General features: G+C 35.4%; 1 protein-coding gene across 4 annotated transcripts in view; it reads left to right on the forward strand.

Annotated features, from left to right (window-relative positions):
- The window catches only part of SYT1 (synaptotagmin 1), a 579,008-nt gene that overhangs the window by 121,749 nt on the left and 430,531 nt on the right, over nucleotides 1-26,728 (forward strand). For 2 of the 4 annotated variants that reach the window (XM_055236332.2, XM_055236334.2), the window contains exon 3: nucleotides 9,929-10,020. The exons of the other annotated variants lie outside the window; for them this stretch is intronic. The gene's annotated coding sequence lies outside the window, so the exon portion shown is untranslated. The remainder of the gene's footprint in view (nucleotides 1-9,928; nucleotides 10,021-26,728) is intronic. 4 annotated transcript variants of the gene reach the window in all.

Raw genomic sequence — 26,728 nt, forward strand, 5'->3', positions numbered from 1 at the left:
TTTATTTTGGGTACTAAATGTTCCCTTTATTTAATCTATTTAAATCAACAAAAGAAGTAATTTCAAACAGTATTCATCCAATAAACTGTAGTTAGGAAAATGTACATTAATCTATTTTTATTTACCAACAACTTTGTCCTTTTCTTAGAAAAGCACTTTGAAGAAGGGAAAAATAAAAACAGAAGGAAAGAGAAATTATATACCACTATAAAAATTGTATGCAGTTTTGCCTGCTTTTTATGTAACCTAGTATTCAAAACTTATCTGGTTTTATCAGATTCCATTATGTTATGAACACACAGGCCCGTGTTTCCCCACAAGTTTCTTCTAACTAGGAAGTACATTCAAACTGAAAATCTAAGTTTGTGTTTTTCTACTGAAAGAAATGTCGCTGGTGAATAGTGAAGATGATTTATGTGCATAAAGCTGACCTTATAAAAATAATCTCTGTGTTCATCATAATTTTATTGCTATGTTCCATTTTCTTCTTGTATATCTCTGATAAACCATTAGTTTCTAGATCACTGATGCCTTAGAACATACGACAGTTTAAAAACATCTATTATGTTTCCCCCCAAATTCTTGTATTAGTCAGTAGTTTTTTTTGACGAAACAGTGACAACAATTTCTTTCATGGTTACAATTTTTGCAGTGTTTTAGCTAACATATTTTTCTAACTGAAAATTATCTTTGCCTTTTATTTACAGTTCAGAAGTTAAAAATAAATGTATTTATTAATTAACAATTATATCTCCAAAACAAAGTAAAGATTATTTGGTTTCTAATGCTAGCAATTCTTGTTTATATTTAATGAAATTCACATTTCTCCTGACAGGGGAAAAATATTTTTCCACATTAAGAAAGGCTTTTCATTCATGCCCTGAAACTACATATTTTTGTTCTGGAATATAAATCATCTATTTATTTGATATGTATGTTGAAATTTAGTTTGTGAAACAATATATATCTATTTGTATGTCTCTCTATAATAGAATTCTGAACTGTGATGAGTTGTTCTCCATATACATGAAGGATTAGATACATATCTTTCTTCTTTCCAAAAATGCCATCAGCATTGTCAGTCTCAGAAAACAGGTGGAAAATTGCCTCAGTGTTTCTGATATCTCTTATTAAAGATATCCGCAATGCAGAACTGAAAAATACTAAAGTTTTATGAAGCATGACCATGAAATAATAAAACTTTCTTTTAATTAAGGGCTCATATCCTATAAAGGGCTTATATCTGAATGCATATTGTCCTTCACTATGGTCACCTTAAATTTCAGATGCTTCCATCGTTCAAAACATTCCGCTATTTGTTTGCAACTTTAAGAACCAGTTTATGCACCAGGAAGCAGTCTTTGACAAACACCACTGTGAAGGCATTATATCATTATGATCAATACAAATGAGGAGGCAGCCTTTCTAAGCATGAGGAACATTTCTTTTAATGAGTCTGTTTCTTCTCCAAAAGAAATATGCATTCATCAAGTACACTTTAATTCAAAATGGTGTGTGTTTTCTAGACAAAAAGATACATCTCTCACAAAGGAGAAGTACTCTGAGGCTGATGGGCTCATGAGGTCACATGTTGGCTAAAAGACCTCATAGGCTATACCCAGAACATTAGTTAGACCTTTTCAAGATGTGGCGAAAAAAAAGACACATAAAGTTTCAGGCTGAATCAATGAGACTATTTTTTTACTCAGCTCTTGTTATATTTTATAGTTACATCCTTATCCCAGACAGGATATAAGGTCCTTTCAAGAACCTATGAGGCTACACATGACCTTCCCCTGCTACCTCTCTTTGCTGGAATATAAAACCTTACTTGAGCCTATGGTACTCTGCATACATAGTTACCATTTGCTATTTACTTTACATTAGGTATATAAAATAAACCCTAAAAAGCCAGCCTATACCAAGCTCAGATGGGCTCACTAGTGAATTTTACTTAACATTTAAAGAAGAGATATTACTAGTTCTCTACAATTTCTTCCGGAAGATAGAAGCAGAGGGAATACATCCTAACTCATTCTGTGAGGACAGAATTACATGAATATCAAAACCAGACAAAGGCAATACAAGAAAAGAATACTATAGACCAGTATCTCTCATGAACATAGAGGCAAAACTCCTCAAAAAAAGCCAGCCCATAAACCATCATGCCAGGTGAAAAGGTAATGGAACTGTGGAGGGATGTTCTGCTTTCCATTACAAACCATTTATTTATTCAACCAATATTTACTTGTGTGAGGTTGATTCTATGTGGTCAAGAAATCAAACTTGTCATCTCTCTCATTCAGTCAGTCACTTATTAATTCACTCACTGAACAAATATTTTTTTCAAAATGTACAATGCGTTAGGCATTATACCTGGTGCTGGGGGACACAATAGTGAGCAAACTAGGCCAAATCCCTGCCATCATGGTTTTTACATTATATTGGAGAAACAGACAACAAATGAGATATTAAACAAATAAACAATAAACAAGATAAATATATCTACATTATATACTATGTTATCTTTACATATGTATATATATACACATAGATATATATCTTGTTTATTATCTATTTCTCCAATATAATGTAAGATATATAGTAAGATTTATATTATATATAATAAATATTATATATACATAAAATGTAAAGTATGCTAATGATATATGCCAAGAAGAAAACAAGAACTTAGCATGTACATTGGGTGAAATTTACATAGATTGTTCAGAGATGGCCTCATTGAGAAAATGACTTTGTGTAAAATCCCAAAGGCAATGAAGAAAAGCGTCTTGATAATGTTTCCTGGAAGAGCATTGCAGACATAAAGAACAAGACACAACAACAGAGGCTGGTGTAGAGTGAGTGAGGAAATATGCTTGGAGATGTGAAGTCAGAGATTTAGATGGAAATCAAATCATGCAGAGCCTTGTGAGAAATGGCATGGAGTTTTGATTTTCAGCCAAATGTAATGAACAGCCATTGGAGGGTTTTCAACAGGAAAATGCTGTAAAATGATTGACTATTGTAAAAAATTTATTCCAGTTTCTGTATAGAAGACAATATTTAGATGTCAAGAGTACAGGCAGATAGAACAATAGGAAGTTATTGCAGTACTCCAGGTGAGGCAGCTACCAGAGTTGATAATTTTGATTAGGCTTATAGCTGTACACTACTGAGAAGTTAATAGACTTGAGATATGTTTTAAAAGTAGAACCTATATGACTTGTTGATGGATTGAATATGGAAAATAAGAGAGAAGGAATAATCAAAATAATTACCCTAGAGTTTTTCCTTGAACAGTTTGGTGAAGCCATTTACTCTGATGGGGAAGACTCCAACAGAAACGGGTAGGGGAGGAGAAAACAAATTTTGTTTTTATATGTTAGGTTTGAGATCATCTTTGGACTTCTAAGAGAAGCCAAAATATAGGGGGCTGGACCTCAGGGAAAAAGACTGGAATGAAGATATCACATTAGGATTTGTATGAAGTAAGATACTCTCAATAGCAAATTAAAGAACACCTTACTAAAATTTACTTAAATATTATTAATATTTGTTATGTCACTTTATTATATCTATTAAATCCAACTCTAGAGAGTACCAAGGTTTATTCAGTAGATAATTAATATCAAAACCCTGGGTCAGCCTCTCTGGGAGTCTCCGGGCCTATCCCTCGTGCTTCCAGACTTTGTGCAGCAACTCGAGCATCATATCCTCCCATGGCAACAGAGGAAGGCAGAGTCACTGCAAGGAGAACATGCAGGAGAAAGGGGTTCTTTTTAAAGTTAGCTCTCTCTTCTGATTGGGGAAAAGAGAGAAAATATCTTCCAGAAAACTACCAATGGATTTCCCTAATGTCTTCCTCCAGAGCTACAGCAAATGCCCATCCCTATACCATCCTTTGCAAAAGGGAAGTGTATTATCTAAAATTGAGATGACAAGTATGAGTTATTACTTGTGAATGAGGTTCCATCATCAAAGAAAAAGCTAGGGCATGTTGGGAAGGTAACCTTCCATGTCTGCTACAGGAGACATTCTCTTATAGATTGTATTTAAAATCAGGACCAGATGATGTCCCCAAAAATACACCCACTGTGCACTCAAGATATCTTCATCCTCTCTGTATAAAACTCTATATGGCTACTGGAAGAAACAGATTATATCAGCCTGATAAGGGGATAGACAGACCTGTTGAATCATAAATAGAACAGGCAGAAATAATAGAAGAAGAGCTTAGAACATTCACAGGAAAGTAGAAGAAACTGAATTTCGGAAAATAAGTTTCTGGGTTTTTGTACCACAATTGAGGGATTGTGGGTGGTATTTGAACATGAGCTAGTGCACCTGAATGTCTTAGGTGCCTGTGAATGCTGCTGTTCACCAGCAGCCTCTGTGAGAGGGCTTAATAGGTATTAATTGTTCATTTGTTTCTGAGACTCTCTGAAATACCAGATGTTATGCCTGGAGCAAATAAAAGGCAGGCCTCTATCCTCAAAAAGTTCATAATCTCTGACGGTGATCTAGGTAAATAAGTAATATATTAAATATTTTTGCCATAACTCTCCTATTATTGTAATTTTTTCTGACATTAAAACTATAACCCAAGCAATCTATTGACATTTAAACCACGACTATCTGGTTTACACTGTCTTTCCAGACATTTACTTTGTTCTATTTGTTCCATTATAGAAAAGACAATGCGAGTTAATATCTGCATGTGTTTTTAAGTACAAATTCTTATCTGTGTCTGCCATATCACACGGTATTGTGAGAAGTCCAGAATTTAGGTTCTTTCTTAAATTTAATTATCTGGTACTTTCCTACAACAGTGTGTCTCCTATTGACATTTCAAATTTCATTTTGTTCACATATCTTGTGTTTGTGTCTCCTTGATATGGATAACAATAGCTGGTGTAAGAGCTTATCTCCTTTTGATTCTGAAAATGTAATAAAGAAGGAAAATGCAAAGTAACAGCCACATGTGTCGGTTATTCAACAACCATCCAACTTCTGTATGAAACTAATTTGGGGGAAATATGGTATGCACGCTGCAGCTCAATCTCACTTGTGTCAAAGAGAAATACGAAAGGCAAGGGATGGTGCTGCTTTGACAAATACATGAAGAAATAAAGTATTGAAATAAAACAAATGAATGTGGCCTTATGAGAATCTTTGTTTTACTTATAAGGCACAGCAGTTTCACGAATGTGACCTTGCTTAATATATTACTGTTTTTACCTCAAAACAACAGCATTTGTATTCTTATCTAACAATTTATGAATACAAATGACATGAAAATCAGGAGATACTTTTATGCTTTATTTTGATTTTTATTCCATTTACTCCACTTGAATAAATATCCTAAGTAATCATCAAAATTAAATGAATATTTGAGGGAAAATATAACATTAAAAGAACCCCTGAGAAGTTATGTAGTTCTTGCCTGACTCTAGGCAAATTTATAATATGTAAAGATCTTCTAAAGAAGAAATTCATATAACCTATTATAGAAACTCTTCCTTATTTCTAACTCAAATCTTTATATTTTATATTCAGCTTGTTGAAGTTTTTTCTTAGAAAATTTGTAATAAAACATCATGTCTCTTTGGCCTATAGCGAGTAAAAAAACCTTACAGTTAATTAATACAGAGATTTTAAAATTGCAGATCTCTAGATAACTCATTTTGTTTTCTTTGGATTTTATACATAAAAGTAAACATTGATTTGTAATTAAGAGAAGGGAAGAATTCATGATTTGGAATCATTTTCTGTAAAAGAAGCATAGAATTAAAGATGTGGCACTATTTAAAATTAGAGATTAGACAGTTTTACCCACGAAAACTCTAGAGAAATAATTTTGATTTTCCAATATGATTAGAAAAACTCAAACATTCAGCCTTGCCCTTTCTTTGAACTCTTTCTTAGACTAACAAGTTCTCCTAATCTTATAGTTTTAGGTGTTGTTTATAAAATTGATAGTTGTACATTTATAGATTTTACTAAATTGTACTCTTTTGTGGGTAAGTATCTTTATGCCAAGTTTATTTGGCTTTGTGTGAATTACTGTTTGAAAAAAGACTGATCATTTTGTAATGAGTATCATTACATGAAGAGCTATCATTTCCTGGAACCTTTATTCTGCAGCCTCAAAATGTAGATCAGGGGCCCTAGCAAGTTAAGGGCCAGGCTCCTCATCAAGGTCATTTTCCTTTTCACACCACTGCCCTTTCCCCAACTCAAAGTCAGCCTAATGGTGAGGAAGGTTCACTTACAGGGAAAGAAAAGGAACAGTGCCTTCTTTACCTATGCCCTGCGTAGCAGGTAACAATTACCTCAAATTCATTGTGGAGAATTGGAATATCCAAGAGTTTTAGAAACAGTTATGCTCGGACACTTCTGTGTGACCCCAGGCAAAGTGGCTAAGCTCTCCAACATATTGTCCTTTATACACAATAATTAAAAAGATCCCTCAAAACATTATCTCTAAGATAAGATATGAAGGTAGTTATGGTTTTTCCAAACTATTTTGACTTGTACTTTGTCAGTAGAATGAGGCTATATTAAGATACAACTTTAAATAGTGCTTCATAAACAGTGGATGGCCATGGAAGCGAATTAGTGGCTTGTGATTGGCATTTTGAATAAAATAGAATAGAAAAAAATAAAGGATGTACGTTACATCAAATGCAGCGAGGATTAGTATTGCTTTGTGAAACTTTGTATATTTGTACTGTGTATATGAAATTGTGCTGTAAAATGTATTTCTTACCATGTGTAAAAGTTTTCCAAAAATGTTTAAAAGATGTCAGCCTACAGAACTGGACCATCTAGTACAACATGAAAACCCCCTAAAAAATACCACTCAGAGATATAGAGCACAGACTGGCATTCAGCACCACTAGAAAGAAGCAGTGCAGTGATGATCTTCAGGGTCTGTGATTGCTTTGGGCAGTCTTCTTGCTGCCATGTTGCAGTAAGTAAGGTATCTGAGCTGCAGTCATCATGTGGGTGTAATAAGTAACAACTCACACATGCCCATTCAGTTGGGCACTTGTGGGAAAAAAGCAAATAGAATAGTGTATCCTTATTTAGTTTATGTAAGAGCTGTGTTTAGGTATCTTTCCTCAGAATTCATGGTACTATGATGACTGCAGAGAAAATTCTCTATGTGTTTTCTCTACAAACTTTTACACTTGCTCTTTGGCATTTTTTTGTCAGCAACAAGATGGCTACTGTATGCTAATAAAATCCCTGTTCATCTACCCACAATTCATCCCTTCTGATGGCTTTATATCTAATTACTTAAAGCCTGTATTATGTTTATCTGTTTTTTAAAACAGAATATGAAACTGTCAGGCCTAAATTATCCTGAACCCCAATCTGTGAAACGACACATAATGATGGGAAAATATATTCCTTATCAGAACAACCAGGTGTTCTCAAATATTGACTGAGCTGCATAATCATTTGAGCAAAGTATATCTTGCAAGAAAAGGCACTAATGTTCAAATTCTTGCATTTTTATTTTCCATGAGTTTGGTGTTTTCCTTTCAGAATAATCATTGTTCATGTTCTTGATAAAATCAAGTTGATGCATCAAGGCAGCCATCCTTGAAGATATAAAGCCTATGACATTAGGTCCTGTGATGTTGTTTTACATGTTGCTTACTGGCATGGATGCCCATTCAGAAATTCTGCTATTCTACTGGGACTCCATTTTTGTTTTTCTAGAAGCAACTGCACATCCATAGAATCTATCTTCTGGAAAGAAAACCTTTCAAATAAAACACACTCTGCATTTATTTATTTTAAGCCACATTAAAATTTTAAAAGGCAAACAAAATTTTAAAAGTATTTACATGAACCATATGAAATTGCTGATACTTTCTTTGGCCTATAAAAATGATGATTTCATATATCCCAATCTAATATTACTTTTCAAAAAGTAAGGTAATATTCTAAACCCAATATGCAATTGCTTTTAAGTATCCAAATTCTTTGAGTTCAGCTGGTATTAGAAGCAGTCTGTTGCTTTTCTTCATTCTCATACTTAACAAATATTGTCTTAAGTTTCTACTATGTTCAGAGTACCAGGCATGTGGTAAAGAAAAAATAAAGCTGACACAACTTAATAATTATGAAACATTTTTTATGATGATAGTATGTTGTTTGCAGAACAAAAATGTTGTATGCTTCCTTTGCCCATAAAGTGACCCAAAACTTTATAACTCCTTCACATGTGTGGTTTTTCTTAAGCATTTCCTCACCTTGGTACTGCTTTTTATCAAATTCCCTGTATTTATTTCCTCCTGAGTAGATTCACCCTGAATCAACCTGTCAGTGTAGTTTAGTCTTTCCCAGATATTGTTCCCCAATTTTTTATGTAAGAATTAGCATAGTCTCTCTGTGTCTTGAAACATTAACAAAGCACTTAAGTGAGTATCATTTCAATTGCACTAATCACGATAAATAAAACAGTTGTTCTCATATATTGTTGTTCCTTCAGTTTTGAGGAGAGAATCACAAGTGGATGTCTATGTAGTTTGTCCCTTTGTAAGACATTCACTGAATAGTCTGCCTATTCTGCCTAGCCTTTCACATTTACTTGAGAAGCGTCATCATAATTTTTCTTTTTCTTTGTTTTCTTTTTCTTCTCCCTTTTTTTTCTTTTCACTTGGTGAGCATCCTTTGTTCTGAGGATGTTTTTTTTTTTTTTTTTTTTTGAGATGGAGTCTCACTCTGTGGTCAGGCTGGAGTGCAGTAGCACAACCTCAGCTCACTGCAACCTCCGCCCTCCAAGTTCAAGTGATTCTCCTGCCTCAGCCTCCTGAGTAGCTGGGATTACAGACACCTGCCACTGCACCTGGCTAATTTTTTGTATTTTTAGTAGATACGGGGTTTCACCTTCTTGGCCAGGCTGGTCTTGAATTCCTGGCCTCGTGATCCACCCGCCTCGGCCTCCCGAAGTGCTGGGATTACAGGCGTGAGCCACCGTGCCCGGCCAATATTTTTGAAACGAATGCTTCCCACCATCAATATACCCAATGCTGCAGGGTTTCTGTTTTTTGTTTTTTTTCAGAGTTCTCACTTTGTTTCTCCAAAATTGGTCATCCCACCTGTGATTGCTGCACTGAAGCTCCCCAGTCTATATGCTGAGTACAGTAGGGCAATTCATGGAAGCCAGCGATTCTCCACCTTCACTTCACCCTGGATCACCTGGGGAGTTTTAAAAATACTGACACCTGGGTTTCACTCCCAAGATTCTGATTAAATAGGCCTGAACCAAAGCCTGCGCATTAGGATTTTTTAAATCTCCCAGGGGTAGCTTAATGCACAGTGAAGCCTGAGAAGCACTAATTGAAGTTTTAACAAGAATCCCCAGGCACAGCCTTGTGTCTTTAACCTCATTGAAACCAGGCCCAAACTTTGGAATAGGCTAAAAGCTAATATCTATATCCACTTTTAGAAAACCATTGTGGTGATTCATTGGCTACCATTTATTAAGTTTTTTCTATCTGCCCAAAATTCATCAGAGCAGAGCTCAGATCTCAATAGAGGTGAGAAACAATAACTGTAATAGTCTTGAAGTCACTCTTTGGTATCCACTGCCAGATTATGCTACTCACCTAACAATTTGGGCAGCTTTCTCCAGAGAGTAATTAACATCTTTGCAAAGATGTAATCACCTGAAGCAGCTATATAAGCAAGAGCAGTCTCAAGAGCTTTCATTTCTAGCAGCAAAGAAATTGTATTACAGTAGCATTTTGCCAGCATATCTTAGAACATCAGTGTAATCAGTACTAGAATGATGCATTGTAAGACTGAATAACAGAAAGAGATTAATTTCTATTAAATATCTACGTGTGTTGGTTCCCCAAGGTAGATTATGCTGGGAAAATCTAATGGAGGATTTTTTTTAACCCAGCCTCCTTTCACTCCGTGCCCAATTCCTGCAGTTGTTGCTGAGGTACACCAGATGGATTAAAAGAAAAAACAAGAAGAAGTGGCCCTAAACATGTAAGCAATCCTCAATTCATTGCTGTTTGAATGAACTGTGGTGTTATTTGCATTCAGTCTTAATTTACATGGAAAATGACATCCTTTTGCTTAGAAACAAAGATAGTTTTCTTTTTCTACGTAACATTACTCACTGCAGGATCAAAAACTTGCCTGAAGTTTCTGAACCGAACTTATTGTTGTCCATAATGTCACTAATAACCCAGGTCTATCTCCATCCAGGATTGTTACAATAAGTTCTAGAGGTGTAATTATAGGTATAATTTGACCTCTTTTTTACTACCTTCATACAATTTACTTGGTTGAAAGATCTCTGTCAGCTTTTGCTGAACTTTATGCTTTGCTACCTCAGTGCATTAAGTAAACCATAAAAAGAGGCATTAATAGTAATTTTCAATGACTATAATCTCCAGCTGCTCTCAAGAGAATCCCTTGATCACATCTATTGCCATGATTTTGGCTTAGAAAAATGTTACTAAGCACCGACTTCTCCCTTAAGGAAGGGTTGGTTTCAGGATTTTATAGGGGAATCTTGCAAAGGCACCTTTGCCCATTGACCAGTGTATTGAGACAAAGTTAGAGAAAAGAATGAGATGGGAACTCTGCTGGGTGTCTGTTCTGTTTTGTCAGAAATTTGTTAAAGCCGTGGGGAAGAGCTTTAAACTTCCCTTGATTGTTATTTTAGACGCTAATAGTCAAGTGTATTCTTTAAGGTTCTTAAAGTTCAGAAAGGCCACATACACTGTGGCCTTGACACTGTTACCTATCAAGAGTTAGGTTTCTAAACATCACATCAAACAGCATATGCAGAATGAGCCCAAGAACAGTATGATTTGAGGATGCTGTGGAGTTCCATGCCACACCCTACAAATCCATATATCTGCTTTTCCTGCTCAACTCTAGTTTGCCAAAATACAGAAAATGGGTCAAATAAATCACAGATATAAAGAACACAAGTACACTAACAAAAGCAGCCTGGGAAATGCAGTGCTTTAAAGGAAACTCAGAAACAGAGTTTGGATTATTCACAGGATAAATATAGGCCTGGTCACTGTATGAAGAATCTTTGAATGGTAAGTCATAGAAACCATGTGAGCTAATCTCAGTGATTTTTATCAAAAAAGACACTGGGCTATCTACAGAACCCAAGGAAGCATTAAGCTTTAGCATCTCAAAGAGAGAGGGATCAAAAGCAAATACAGGGAGCTCAGCAGCAGGAGTATAGTCTCCAGGTTTCTGGAAGTCTCTTAGAGGCCCAACAGCATATGCCTCTATATCTCTCAGTTCCAATTCCAAACTGGCAGGAAAGTCATTTGATTTTTCTAGTTGGATAAGAGGCTCATCCTATATGAATCAGTGAATTAGCAATAGCCAGGAAAGCTGTTCTTAGAACAAAAACATGGCCCGTGGGAATCATTGCTATAGACAGTGTGAGCAGTTCTCACTTGGAAGGACCTAGATAGATAACTCTATAAGATTCTTTTATGGCTATTTTCACAGAGTCCTTAAAATAGAGAGAGGTCACCAAAATATAGGGAAACTTATATATCACGTTATTCCCAATGCCTTGGTCTTTTCTATTTTGGCTTAATTGCCTTATATTCTTGACAGCTAGATATTAAATAATTATACATTGAGAGAAGGTGGTAATATTTTGCTTTTAAAAATAGGATTAAACTAGTCTGTGAGCAACCTTGAGTTTCTTTTCTCTTGAGTTTATAAGTGATACTTGAGGAGGAGCATGCACTGAGGGTATCTTCTGCCCTCCCAGAAGCCATCTATTACCCAAATTATGTATCTTTCCCCTTTCTTTTCTTCTTTCTCTTTCCTGTTTTTTTTTGTTTTTTTTTTTTTTTGAGAAATGAGGAAGAAAACAGTGGAGTTGGGATGAGATGACGGGTAGGAAAGGCCATGAGGAAAAAGAGACACATGGGGAAGGAAAGACAGTGTCTAGCAGAGAACACTGTTGTTAAACGAGGTATCCCCTCACCCAGCAGCCTCATGGAAAGAGAACCACTGCTTCAAGGAATAATTCTGGAGAAGTGAGACTGACTCCACAGTCACCCCATCTTTCTCTTAGTGACCCTGGTGCCTGAAATCACTTTACAAAAGCTCCGACCCTCAGTCCACATTTAACAAGGAAAGACTGTGTTCATTTAAATTCAAAACAAGTGACAAATTGGCTCCTATCAGATCTTCGCCCCAGATCAGGTTTTGGTATATCTGAGAACAAATGGAACAAAAGAATTACAATAATCTGAAAAGAAAAAGGAAAGAGCAGGATCTGAGAACCCCCAAAATGACTCTTGCTTTCTTCATAGTTTGCCTAGTGCTGTCCTTGATTAGAAGTAATTTTATTTCATTTGCCTATGGAAAAGAAAAATATTGAAATTATGACCAAGCATGGAGATATTTTACAGATACCGACCTTTAATTTAGCTGAAGGAACAGTTAGGGCAAGAGCACAATAGTCAGGATTTCACTATGAAACAAATTTCATTCATCCTCAATGGAAGATAACCCTAAATATGTGAACTCAGTGCAACCTATGTGTGAAGTCTCTTTGCCAAGGAGCAGTGCTGCTTGCTTTGTTCAGGGATCTGGATTATGAGCACTCTGAGGACAGAAGTCATGTCTACTGTGCCATGACATAACACCCAGCACCTAGCATAGGGCCTGCACATGGAGGCGCTGGGCTGAGTAAGATTTGCTGAAAGGATATTAAATCATAAAGCAGTATCTAAACAACGATATGATGTTTGAGAAATCTTGGGAAGCAGTGTAGAATTAGTAGTGTTTAAGAGTGGGGACTCTCAAGTTAGATTAAATTGATTCAAATCATAACTGCATTCTCTAGCTTTGTGATCTCCGATTTGTTTATTCTCTCTAAATGTGGTTACTTTCTCTGCAAACTTGGAGCAATAATATGAGCTTCCTCATGGGATCATTCTTAAAAATAAATCAGCTTTTGGACATAAAGCACTTAGCACATCTTCTTTCACACAATGAGTACTCAGAAATATTAAGTACAACAAGTTGCTGTACAGCTATATGCAAAGTCCAGTGGAAATTTGGTCAATATCTTGAGTTTCCGTATTGACAGAAATTTTCACTCTATCACACAGATTACTGATCAAGGGATGGGTGAAATAAAGCTTGGTGATAAAAAGGTCTCTTTGTAGATAGTAATATTGATGTTCTAGAACATCAGCACTTTGGACCATGTCACAGAATGTGGCTTATTTTAGTGCTCTGCCCTATCAACTAACAAATAAATTATAAAATTCAAATAGGAAGCTCTGATCCAGCAAGTAATTTTTGGAAATTCATATCTGTGTTTTTCATCTACATTAGCATCATTCAAGGAGCAGTAGCATGCTCTTGGCTGTGGTCCTAAGTGTTTTTGAAACTTCATTTGCAACATTCTCTCTAGAAAGGCAGCAAACAATTTAGAGGCAACATGATGGTGTTATTTGTCAAAGAAGATTCTTACGTATATCTATAGTTTCACTTTCTGAGGGTTATTTTTAAAGAGTCTAGGTCTTTGACGTGTTTTTCTATTTTTTTGTCTAAAAGTGGGAGACTAATAGTGCTGATCAAAACCAGGATAACCATGATGTAAACTGTTTCTGACAGCCCTTCTAATGACAAGTTCAATTCTGATTTATATCGCCTTTCCTTTTCTTTTCTAATCCCTCCAGCCTGGAAGAAATAGTCTGTTTTGGATGGAATGTATATCTATCAGAATACATGTGATTAATAGCAACTGGAATTAAATTAATCACACTCTCAATATTTGAATTTGTGTGTTATAGAGAGGATAGGTACGTGTAATACAGGGTCCAGTGTAGCACTTTGGCCCACTGAATTGAGGTAATTCAGGAATCAGTCACTGTCAGTAGTTAATATATTCAATATTAGTGAGAATGGGAGAGGGGATCATCACAAGGTGTAGAAGCTTGCTGATATCCCTACAAAGAATTCATTAACTTCAATATGATGTGATTTGAGAGAAAACGTTCTAATCACTACACCTTTTAAATAAGCACTTGCATTTAATAGGTGCCAGAGTGCCGACTGTACAACTGGATATTATTTCATACTAAGAAATGCTTACTATTGGAAATGTATCAGTGAAGTTCATGGAAATATACAAAATGTTTGAAGTGTGAAATAAATGCAAACATTGCCAATATTAGATCAGATTATATTAAATTGGATTGGGGTGTGTTAGAATATAGGACAGGCAACATCTCTAAAGTAATTCAAAACTAATTCACCATTACTAAGCTGTGATTCAGCTGCAAACAAAATGGAAAGCAGAGCGCAATTTTGTTTTCAGCTAAGCAGTGGAAGGATTAAAAATTGTAAACTTCTTGGAAACAAAATACCTCCTTTGCTGTTTAACATAAGTGGTATTTAAAAATGACTTTTTAGAATTGCCTTAACTGCTTTTTTGTTTTTTTGTTTTTTTTTTTTTTGAGACAGTTTCACTCTAGTTGCCCAGCCTGGAGTGCTATGGCGCAATCTCAGCTCAATGCAACCTCCGCCGCCTGGGTTCAAGCGATTCTCCTGCCTCAGCCTCCCAAGTAGATAAGATTACAGTTACAGGCATGTGCCACCACACCCAGCTAATTTTGTACTTTTAGTAGAGACGGGGTTTCACTGTGTTGGTCAGGCCTGTCTCAAACTCCTGACCTCAGGTGATCCCCCCACCTCAGCCTTCCAAAGTGCTGGGATTACAGGCGTGAGCCACCATGCATGGCCGCCTTAACTTTTTCTTAATTTGAATACATAAAGCTCTTTATCCTTAAAGGGAAATTATAATTTGTATAGTTGAAGCTGTCAAGACTGAGGTTGGATTTCCTAATGGTGCCTTAGTCATTCATACACATTATTTTGGGGCCAAAGGGTTCCAATCAGTATTTTGTTTGGGGAAGAAATTTTTTTCATCATGATTTAATGAATTAAATATTGTTGTTAGACCAAGTGGTTTACCTTTTTACATCAATATCTATTGATCAAATACCTGTATATTCAGTTTCTCCAAGAAATACCAATTTAAATTCCCCAAAATATCGCTACTTAGAAAAAATAAACAAAAACAATCTTAGCCACACTGTCAACAGAAAGTTTCAAATAAATTAGATAATTGAACATTGCCTTTCCAATAATTCTGAAAGTTTACACGTCTAATGTGATTGCCCATGGGATCCCTTATTTGTCCATACCTTAATTCATATACTATTCCAGTGTAAAAATTACAGCAAGTATAAGGGGCCCCAAGAGATTTCTAGTTTAAACTTTCAGTGGCTAAAAATTGCCATTATGTAACCAGTTTACCTATTTTACATGCTACATTTAATGGACTAAAATGATGATATTTTGCAAATCCTTTACACATTATGAAGTTCATTTCTTTAAAAAAAAAAAAAAGCCTCATCCTTCTAATGAAGCCACTGTCAGTAGTACAGTAGAACATTCTGAAGTTTCATCATTCAGAGATCATTTAGAGAACATTAACTTTAGTTCCTATTATTAATTGGATTCAAATACCAACACTTAGTAGTTTTCTCTTCCTTTAGTGCAAATTTTAACTCTATTTTATAAAGAAGAATACAGTTCAAACAACGCATTTAAGGAGAATCTATGACTAGGGTTTAGAAGACTAAAGATGTTACACTGCTCTCTCTACAATCCATTCTAATGGTTGGAAAGATCATGTGCTATTAGTGACTATATAAAGGCTCAAGGAGTCAGCACACCACCATTATCTGACTAATTGCTTTGTGAAGTGCTTTTAGAAAAACTGGAACTGAAAGGCACTCCATACTACTAATTTATTTTCTGTTCTTAGTGTCAGTGATGCATGAGAGAACAGCATATTGTAAAGTGTGTTTTTCTGGTGATAATATTTTTGTCAAAGTGATGCAGATTTTAAAATACTCTCTTGCTGAAAGGTACAAACTTATCATCTGTTTTTCCTGATGTGAAGTTTATCTTCTGGATATTGATTTCTTCAACTTTCTTCACTCAAATAAACTAGTTTTTTTGGCACTTGCTTGGAATTTAAAAGAAGCTAAAAAGAGTACATGGATTAATTTCAGTGGTTGAATTAACTGAGACATTTGGCTTTTGTTGATTTCAGGGTTTTATAATCCTATTTTAAGAGCATTCTCTGCTTTAATCATCTGCATGATAAAATAACTAATATATTTAAGGAAAAAACGCTGCTACAGTTGCATAGAAATGTTTATAGGTCCCTTTTATAAAAAAGTATAAAAATGTAGTTTTTGTTTCCCATTTCTTTCAAACAATTAAATCAATTTTATTATAGACTTACTACAATCCTTTGCTGGTTAAAAAAAATTCACAGAAATAACATGGAAAAAGTAAGCTTAAGCAAGAACGAAGTGCATCAATGCAACGTGCTCCCTCCCCAGTCGAAAGACTATGAAATAAAAGCAACCATGGCATATGCTTGCTGCTCCTTTATTATAATTTTCATTTATGAACAACTTACTTGCTCTTAGCTGAAATTTCCTCAGTAGGAGGAATAACAGCACACTTGTGATTTCAACATGAAACATTCCTTGTTTGGCTTTTTGCTCATTGCCAGTTTTTTTTTTTTTATGAAGGAAAATTTTGCTTAAAATAATGTCTCATCATTTCACATTTTTAAAAGTTTTTCCTAATGAATGATGTTTGGCTTTTGACCTCAATTTTGGTATCCAGGTAGGGAGCTACACCGAAAATGTTCTCATGCTGTTTTTATTTAAATGCCCTGAACTCTTGCCCTGAGCTTATTTCATTTATATTCCAAGTCTCCTCTAATTGTGAATCTAGTTTAGCATCACTAATGACTATGTATTCCTTGACTCTCAAATTCACTGAGTCACTCCACTGGGATCCTTCTATTGTTGTTAAGGAGATGAGGAGGTAAAATAAGGCAGAATGAGAAACATAGGAGCCCCCACTTTGTTTGGAAATGATTTTATGAGATTTAAAGTTTTAAAAATATATGCGTTATATTAAGATCAGTATGTAGCTTCCTTTTAAAATGAGTACAAGGATCTTTTATTTATGCAGCATCTTTCTTCCCTAAGGAGTGTTACAAACTACACAAACTATACAGAGTGCAGAAATCACTTGACCCACCACTGGAGTGGAACAAAGCAGTTGTTTAACAGATCACAACAATACTGCAAAATCATTTAAGAAAATAATTCAATGAGAGAGTACAGCATCCCAAAGAAACTGCAGGGAGACTTAGAAAAGCAGACTACAGTCTCTCAACTTAGAATTTGGCTAGGATATTCAGGCCAAACACTTCATTCCATTTTTTTCCCCCTTAAAAATTGTAATGCCTTTGATCCAGTGATTGGTATCTAGAAATTTAAGTGTTTCTATCACATGACATCTCCTAGACCTAGTCCCTTGGAAATTACTTGTCTAGAACTGATCCCCCCCCACCACACATACACACACACACACACACACAAATTCCACTTAATGACTTGCAATCTTCACTCTTCTAGTGTACCTGCCTTCCTACGTTCATGTATCCTTTCCAAACACAGTCCTAGTCAACGTTAGCAATATTGCAACACATATGTTATTTAAAACCCACAGTGGCGGAGTTGTAGCTTATCAAAAGCCTCATAAATATGAACAGGCACACACTTAAGACATCACTGCAAAATTAGAAAAAATTTAGAGATATTCAATGAAGTTAAGTAAATAATGTAGTAGTAAAATAAACCTAGTATGCATCATTGATTGGTTGTTGCTTCTTTGTTTCTGATTACAAAAAGGTATACTTTAATTCATATTATACTGCAGATCTTTCTGAACTCCCAAATATGATCTATTCATACTTTACACGTTGATGATGTAGTCTGTTTTCTCAATTTGTAAGTGTTGGACAGTCCCATTTCATTTTACATAATTCTATAGAAACTACTTCTACAAAGAAAAAATGTACGCTTTGAAGTCAGATTACAGCTATTTTTTTTTCAATCTGGCAGGTTTGAATCATCACTCTCTTTAAAAGGATTAATTTCTTTTGTTCCAATTTAAAGCAACAATTGCCAGCATCTTGAAAAGTATCAATTATGTGGAAAAACAGCCATGAGCAGAACCATAGGAAAATAGTTAACCTTCGTCTTTAGAGTAACTGTGATGCCACTAATAATTCCATTTTCTATATTCCCAAATATCTACTGACCCTCCTTTTTAAAAATCTAATACTCTATTCAAGAAAAGGTAATTACATGTAGTTTCTATGTATAAGAAATAATAATGAAAAAACATTCATATTCACTGAAATTTTATTTGATTTACAGTTATTAGTGAAGCTACCAGTTGTCTAAAATTCTTAAAGATAATGTACTTTGGCATTTTAAAGTATGCTATATTATTATTAAAAACAAATAAATTGTATTATAAATATGAAAGTGATGACAATTGCAATTTCTATCAAAGTAATTATAGCATGTAACTAATTCAGCTAATTCTCACTGACCTCTCTTATGTACCTGATCAATTCCAAGATTTGGATATGAAGCACTGAGGACAGTCTTGGGAATTACTGAGCGCTACACAAATTTTGCCATTTTTATTATACTATTGTTTTCTTTAGTTGCATAAGTAATTGTATAAATTACTTTAGTTAGCATAAGTAAATTGAATGAAATTCAATAAAATATCAATAAAATAGCTATTTTGTTTTGTTGGCTTGGGGCTAAAGAAAGATTTGATGTTGCAATTGCTTTTGGATATTTTATTAGTACAGTAGCAATTGTTCATAAATACAGAGTGAAAATAATAATGCAACTTTGATACAGATGTGAGAAGACTCTAGACCAATATTTTGTATCTAATATGTCTCAGCTTCCTTTGAGTACTTTACCACATTTCATTTCACAACAACATTATCAAGAAAATATTATTTCCCTATTTAGATGAAGGAAATGGAGCAGAAAGTGGTTCAGTAACTTGCCCAGGTCACATGGTTATAAGTGATAGATCAATATAGCTAACTCTAAGATCCTTTCTATTAAACAATAATGTTGGTTTGGTGAATAATATGCTCATATAATTTCAAATTTTCAAAGCAGAGTTTACACAAAAACTTGAAGCTTAACTTTAGTTGTATGAAACCCCAGGGTTTCATAGGAGGTAACTTGAAAACCATAATAGATAGCATCTTATAAAGAGATGCTTATTGTGTGGGCACAGTAAAACTTTCCTTTAGCACTTGCAGTCCTAGCAAATAAGGCTTCTCTGTGACTATGCTAATTTTATTTTCCTTAGCTATACGTGAAGTCAGCGGAGAACCTTATTTCAAGGGTGCATCCAATATGTGTTATAGACCAGCCATACACTTTAGAAAGAGAGTATTAATAAACTCATAATATATCTGAACCTATTTATTAATAATGTTTTTCATGATAATATTTTATTCATATCATGAAATTCAATTATATAAATGTTTATTAATAGAAAGTATACCCCCCCATGGATATTAAGAACATGGAATTTAAGGTCCCACAAACCTGGTTTGCAATCCCAGTTTTCCTTTTGCTAGCTCTAGATCTAGGACAAGTAATTTTAATTCACTCATCTACAGTTTCCTTATAGGAAAACTCAGGCCAATAATAATATCTATCTCAGGGCTGTTGTACATTAATCATGTATTAAATTAGATAGTATATGTAAAATACTTAATGGGATATCTGACCCATAGGAAGCCCTCCAGAAGTGATTTTATTATTTTTACATATATAATAGCATTATTAGTGATAGATACTAGACAAGGTCCTTAATATTAAATAGACACGACCCCTACATAGACATGTAGGTTGTGGACTGAAAAGAGAGGCAGTTAAACAAGCATTGGCCATGCAGTTTACTAATTACCAAGCCAGAAAAGAATTAAAATTGTCAGAGTTCCAAAAGCTTTCACTGAGTTCAAAAGTAATTTCAACTTGAGAACTGGTCACATTGAAGATATATATGTCATGAGGGCCTCAGTCTAAACTCACATTTTCAAATTGTCCTTCCCACCATGGAAACACCTCAACACTCATGGGTAAGAATCAGATACCCAAAGGAGTACTGCCATTTGGACAGGCGCTCTGTTTGCCTACATTTCTTTTCCCTAATTGTTTTGCATTGAAAGTTTCTGGTGCACCTTTTAAGATGCCAAAAGACCACAGGCCTCATCTCCTAACAACCAGATGTGACTGTGAATAAAAAGTTTAGAGAGGCTTTTCATTCAAGGTTTTCTTCTAGGGAGGACCAAAATCTTGAAAATGACTAAAAATACAATTTCCATTTTAGCTTAGAGAGGACATGATGGCATTCATTACTTTCAGGATTTCCTGTCTCCGGCAGGCCAATTTGTGACCATGTATGAAGATCACTTATATCAGGTTTGGGAATTTAAGTATTAGATTCGATCATCAAAGGAATGCTTGTTTAAGACTAGCCAATGGATCAAGTGGCTCCTGTATGGCTGAAATTGCCAAGGCCAAAGGGTGGCTAGTATGTAAGAAGTGGCTCCCATAATACGTTGTCATTGGAATGCTCTATGAGGGGAAAAAGCAGAAGCAGCAGTGACTGTAAATGAGGTCTAGGCAACAGGTGCTTTTCTTGAGAAACTGGTCATGTTACTAAGAATGATGATGATGATGTATGTTTGGCTTTTCTTACTTTTGGCAGTCAGTAGGGATGAGTATTTGGTGCCATCTTCTGAGAGCCCCTGAAATGACATCTGTCCCATCTGTTTTATTTATTTGTATGTGTGAAATTTTTCTTTTGTTTTGGGTTTTGTTATCTGAAATATACTATGTAGGATCATTAGATATTTGTGAGAAGATATTCTCGGAAAGCTTCAGAGCTTTGCGTAGCAACTCTGATTGCAATGGGGGAAAAGGGGAGGATCCTGCAACACAGTTCCTGCTTTCTCCATGATCAGCCATGCTGATGCTTTTGGCAAAATGCATTATGATCACACTTAATTCCTTTGAAACACAGTTTGTTAATGGGTAATTAAGATGTCTTGCATTGATTATTGACTTTGGTTGATATATAGTTTCTGATATTTCTTGCTCTGTAAAATTTTTTCAAGCCACTAGCAGAGTTCTAAAGAAAGAAGTAGGTCTGTATCCTTACAAATATACTCCTAAGCTCTCTGCCCATTAACATTTCAGTTTATAAGTGTTTTCAATGTGAAACTATTCACAGTTACCTTGTTGGTCATTTTTCAGCAAAAGGGCCATCCTGTTGCTGACAGGCATGACAGCCAGCCAGGAGAAACTGGGCATAGAGGAGAAGCAAATCTCCCCTCAAAATTATGTGAGGGGAAATTATATGACTAAATATAGCAACTGTTTAAATTCATCCATAATTCGAAGACTATATCAAGTCCCTCCTCCTCAGTGATGCCTCATTAAGTACTCCAAGCCATGTTGACCACCTTGTCCTCTGGACTTTCATGGCTCTCAGTTTATTCAGGTATTTAAAATGAAAAGTAAGACACATTAGTCATTGAGCACATGGAAACTATTTTCCTAGAGGGTGAAAACATGCATGTTTTATGTGATTATTGTATTTTTTTGTAGTCAGCTTCATTACCATTATTAGGAGATTATTGCCTGGATCAGTCCTGAACAAAGCTGTTTAACCATCGTGTAGTAATAATAGTACTGCAGGAACTTGATGCCCTTAAGGACCTCTATGTCCAGATATCTAGAATTTACTTTTTCTTAGTTTAATAGATCATTGGAACTCAGAAGTTAGTGAAAGGTTAATTTGGGAATGGAGGACAAAAGCTAGATCGTACTTATACCCTTTTTTGTTCCCATACGTCAACCTTCACTTCCTGGGAGGTGTCAAGAAAAGGTGAATAGTAGATTTGAGAGGTCAATTCTCATTAGAGAGGTAATGAAATAATTTCAGTGCAAAAGTTCATCAAAGGCAGAAGAGTATGTGGAAAGTAGATTCTGAGACAGGAAATGCATGTGGATAAAAAGTATGAGTAATGGCCCCCTTCAGTCATTTGACATTCAACTACAAATGCTTTCTAAGTGTCTGGCACTGGTTTTAGAAAGCACTTGGAGATATAGTAATAAATGTGTTAGCCAGGATCACTGCCCTCAAGGAACTTATTCTCTAGTGAAATAAAAAAAGAAAATAACCAATATGCCTATAAACAGTGATTACTGTGGTGAGGGAAACATGAAGATAAAAAGGGAATAATGAGTAGTGACTTGGGAGTAGAAGGTCCATTTGTATAGGATGGTCAGAGAAAGGCTGTCTGAAATGGTCACCTCTTAGTGGAAACCTAAAGAATAACAACCATCCTGGAATATCTGAAGGAAGAGGGCTCCAAGCAGAGGATTCAGCATGTGCAAAAGTCCTAAGGCAGGAGTGACTCTGGTTTGTTCTAGGAGCAGAGACGAGTGTATGGCTGGAGTTTAGTAAAAAGAGGAAGAGAGGTTTGGATGAAATAGGCATGACCACAGCATGTAGAATCGTATAAGCCATGACAAGTGGTTGGACTTAATTCTAATTGCAATAATAAGCCACTGAGATGTTTTCAGCAGAGAAATACTATGATCCTAGATTATATTCAAGAAATTTACTCTGGCTATTGGGTAGAATATTGACTATAGAGAGAAAAGATAAGAGTTAAGAGAGTGAAGGGAATAATGGAAGTGATTTAGACTATAATAGTGGCTGTGAGAATGATATGAAGTAGTTAGATTTGGACCACTTTTTGGAGACAGAATAGATAGGTTATGATAATGTAGAGAGTGAGGGAAAGAACAGAACCACAGACGATCCTGGACTCAGGATCCTGGACTCAGCAGCATGTTGGATACATAAGGTGCTCCAAATGCCTTCTCAGCCATCTCCCTTTGCTTATTCCTGCTTTTTGCTAGCCTTGTTTTCCTGCCTAATGTCCTTCTGGACAAGTGCCCCCATGTCTTTTCTCCATACTGTGTCTAGCATAGCTTGAAGTACACAGCAGGGGATCAATTAAAACTCGATGAACTGATTTCCTCTACTACCTAGAAAAGAAAATATGATTTAAGAACAATTTTCTTCTATAGGAAAAACATTTTGGTAAAATTTATAGAAACTTTAGCTTTGCTCTGACCATGTTTACAGTTCCAAGATTACTTGGAACATGATTGTTCCATTTAGTGACCTTCCATCAAATTTAAAATATGAGTTGTTCACTTTCATTACATGTTTAACTTGCACGAAGATACCTCTTTTTGTTATTATGTGACAACTTCTGTTGTGGCTGTTATGAAATACAAAACAATATTTTAAGAGATCTATAAATGGTTAGTACTTTCTGTGAGAAAAAAGTCTCTATGATTACTGTGTATTGTATTTTCCTACACTAATACTTTAAATCTTAGTGACTTTATCTTTACCATTTAGATAAAAGAGCCCTCTGGTTTTTGTTTGTTTGTTTTGTTTTGTTTTGTTTTTGGATTCCAATTATTTGTGGAAGGCCATACACTCTGTGGATTGTCAAAAGCAGTAGGCAAACCTACTTGCAGTCTTCCCTGACCTCAGAATAATCTTTGGTTGTCTGCATACTTCCTTATGGATGAGCATTGGCAAATGCAAATCATAGCTATTAATACTAAATTACAGGTATTAAGTTCTTACTTGCTTCCTGGTACCATGATAAACATGTGTATGTTTTATTTCACTTAATCAATGGAAATACCCTATGAAGTAACATAATTATCCCCATTTTACTGATAAAGACTGAGGCTTAGAAAGGTTAAACATTGTGCCAATATCATCTAGCTGTTCAACTAGAGCTGAAATGAATAAAAATCTACAACTCACATTCTTAACTGTTTAGATTTTCAGCATTTTGAAATTTGATGTGCTTTCACTTGCATCTCTTCTTTGTTTCCCCATCAGTATCAATTCCATTTGTTTCATTATCATCTTATGTTTCCTTTCTTTTATTTTTGTTTCTGAATCTAGATTTGGTGTTTTTCTCCACAGGTACTTTGAGCTTAGCACAGAGACGGCATCCTCTATATTTCATGGCACTTTCCCCTCGTTGCTATCACTGTCCTCTCTCCCGGACTCACAATACTGAGCACTGATAATATTTCCAACATTTCTTACTTGCCTTTCAGTGTCTGTGAATGGAATACTGCCGTGTGAGTCTGAGGTTTGTACTGGAGGTTTTATGGGTTTCTTGTTATTGCTAGATGAATACTGTAGGTTATTACTATTACTGTAGGTTGATGTTTCTTTATCCTGTTCTTTCAATATCTTCCTAGTATGATGGAGAGAGGGGTGGAAAAATCAGTAGAATTAGAATTGAAAAGAGACCACGACAAGATGAAAATTGGATAGAAACAAATCGAATGATTTTTTTTTCCAAGTTGAAGTTCAAGATTAGAGTAAGGAGGTGTCTCCAGCTTCTCTCAGAAAATAAAAGGTGGGGAATGTCTCACATGTATCTATCACATGCCCTTTTCTCACTTTGGTTGCCTATTATGGAATCCTCCATTTCATTCTGAACAAACTCTCCTCTCAAAATGTTTCCTTATGTGTTCCTAGCAGGGACCAAGCTGTTCGTAGTAGTATTTCCTACTGCCTCCCTTGATGAAGACCACACCTCTTTATATGAAAGTGGGGAGGGGAGGAATCTATATTTTATCCCCTCACTTATTAAATAAAGTCCACTAAACTATTCCCTACTATATTTTTAAAATTAAACCTGGATTCCTGATTTAAAACTTCAATTCCTCCTATAATGCCTCTAAAACACCCAGATCTTCTGATCTTTTGATTCTCACTGATTATGCCTTTGTTCCTTCACTGCAGACTCATAAAGTCCTGTCCTGCTACCAGTTTTCAAGTCATCCCTATGGAAGTTCAAAAATTTTTCTAGAGCTCATCCTAATCATTTCACATTTCTATCTGTATTTTCATTATTCATTTTATGAAGACAGTTTTCTTCTAAAGCTAGATTCTCTAATTGTACCCTTCATTTTATATTTACCTAATTCCTGAGCAATCTTGCTCCCATAAGAATGTTTTCATTTTCCACACCTATTTTATTTCCTCTCAAAGGGACGGAAGGACAGAGGTGTCTTGGTCTAGAATTGTACCTGCAGAGAAGGTGAGAAATAGCCAGATTTAGGTCATTATGCCAATCATTTTTGAGAAGTTCTTACAGAATTTGCTTTCTATTTCTTAAAAGAAGTTAATGGCTAAGAAGTTGCATTAGAATATAATATGAAACTTTACTCGAAATAATATAATGTCATTAGTGAAGAGGAAGTTAAGGAAGAGACTACAGTCTTCAAGTAATGGAAACATTTATTTAACATTTACTGCTTATTTTTTTCATGCAATAAGTATTCATTAATTGCTAGGTACTCTGCTAGATAGTAAAGATTCTCTTGAGTATACAATAAACAATATCTCCTTAAGTTTACATACTAGCTTAAAAGAAGGATAATTAATCAGTTTATTACAAGGAAGTGTGATGAGTGACCAGATTGGGAAATTACAGAGAAATATGCAAATTTATAGTAGGGCATTCCATCTAGTCAAGAAGGAAATAACATTTCATCAGAGACCCTAAGAATAAATAAAAGTTAATCCTATCCTAGTATTAAGGAGAGAAAGTTGAAAAAAAGTGTCCCTGACCTCAAAGAACTTACAACACAGGAATCTATATGCTTTCTGAGAGATCTTGCTAGAAATAGTTCAAATAAACTAGGAAGAATTTTTAAAACAATAGCTGCCAATTTTGCTCTTAACACTTTCCTGAGACTTGTAAAAAACAAACAAACAAACAAAAAAAACACTTGTGTGACCAATCACCATTTTAAACCTCCTGAATTAAAATTTCTGGGTAGATCCTGGGAATCTGCATTTTATAAGCTCCCTGGGTGCTTCATATATATATGAATAATTAGGAAACTTTGCCTAAAATATAAACATAGGTTTTCTTAAGAATCATCTGTGGGTGTTTTAGGCCTGGCGTGATGGCTCACGCCTGTAATCCCAGCACTTTGGGGGGCTGAGACGGGTGAATCACCTTAGGTCAGGAGTTCAAGACCAGCCTGGCCAACATGGTGAAACCCCATCTATACTAAAAATACAAAAATTGGACAGGCATGGTGGTGTGCACCTGTAGTCCCAGCTACTCGGGAGACTGAGGCAGGAGAATTGCTTGAATCCAGGAGGCGGAAGCAGTAGTGAGCCGAGATCGGCCCACTGCACTCCAGCCTGGGTGACAGAATGAGATTCCGTCTCAAAAAAAAAGAGAGAGAGAGAGAATCATCTGTGGTGTATTATATCTGCATATTCTCAGGCTGTACCTGAGAACCTGGAATTTGTAGAAGTAAGAGGTCCAGACTCTATTTTTAGGAATCAGCACAGTCAGTGCTGGTTGAGGAGTAGACAGACCACACATGGTAACTGAGAACTCTGAAGTTCCACCACCATATTATCTACTACAGAAGACAACTGTGGACTAGACACTGATTTAAGTTTTAGAGGCAGATTGGATCCAATCACCTGGATGATATCTTACTTTTTGACCATACATAGCACAAACCGTCTCTTACTCAAGCATAATTGAGCAGGTACTATTCTGGTATACAAATGGCAAACACTTCTTTGTTCACAAAAAATGTAA

Source organism: Symphalangus syndactylus, chromosome 13 (genome assembly GCF_028878055.3).
Source record: "Symphalangus syndactylus isolate Jambi chromosome 13, NHGRI_mSymSyn1-v2.1_pri, whole genome shotgun sequence".
Taxonomy (NCBI): Eukaryota; Metazoa; Chordata; class Mammalia; order Primates; family Hylobatidae; genus Symphalangus; species Symphalangus syndactylus.